The following is a 919-nucleotide window of genomic DNA, read 5'->3' as shown; positions in this document are numbered from 1 at the left end:
GGGAGAGGATCACCATAAGCATATATAGTCCCTGTGGATGCCGATTCATATATTTCATTAAATAGGAAAATTTATGAAAAGGATTTAGGAAAGTATTTCAACTTGAAATACCTCTGTTCCCTTCAGTCCTGTATTTTTCTCACACATTTTCTTTGAGAGAACATGTCTATCAAACTGCCACATTGTGGCATTTTTCAGCAACTGCTTATGGTTTCTTACCCTGCATCATATTCAAGAGATAAAAAAAAAGTATATTGTAATCTGAAGTTCCATTTTCTAATCAAATTAGGTTGAATATACTAGTGATTAACTGTGATTAATTATAAGTAAATCTAAGTATTCTTTGAAAATAATGTTTACACAAAAATATAATACTTATGCCAATGTCTTTATTTTTAATTACTGGAAAAGATGGATAACAGCTCATTTTGAAAATATCTATTATTGCAAACCCAGAGTTCATCTGTTTAAATGTATATGTTCTTTCATATTTCTTCACACTGCTTACAACTACAATTTATGATACCGATTGGATGTAAAAAAAAAATATCAGCTACAAAAAAGGATAAATTTTATTGCTGTTCTTAGCTCAGACAAAGAGAACATATGCATTATAGGCCACATGAAAAAGCTGCAGTTGTACCATAGGCAAGTCTTAATGTGTAACAGCAACAATATGGTTTTACGCCATTGGACCCTTGATGCTAAACAGCGACACTTTACAAAAAAATTTACATTTAAGGAAATGAAAGTCTTCAGGGGTGGGGGAGGGGGAAGTCATGCCATACTGAATCATACACACCAAGACAAGCTTAGTGGGAGCATATCCAAAGTGCTAAAAACTAAGAAATGGCTCCTGATCCTCAGTGAAATGACATCATTCCATCCCTTTCTTGCTTTCAAGTGTATGCAGCCCTAC

The sequence above is a fragment of the Penaeus monodon genome, chromosome 29, assembly GCF_015228065.2.
Source record: "Penaeus monodon isolate SGIC_2016 chromosome 29, NSTDA_Pmon_1, whole genome shotgun sequence".
In the NCBI taxonomy this organism is placed as follows: Eukaryota; Metazoa; Arthropoda; class Malacostraca; order Decapoda; family Penaeidae; genus Penaeus; species Penaeus monodon.
The sequence above is the reverse complement of the archived record's forward strand: the minus strand, read 5'-3'. Positions refer to the sequence as shown.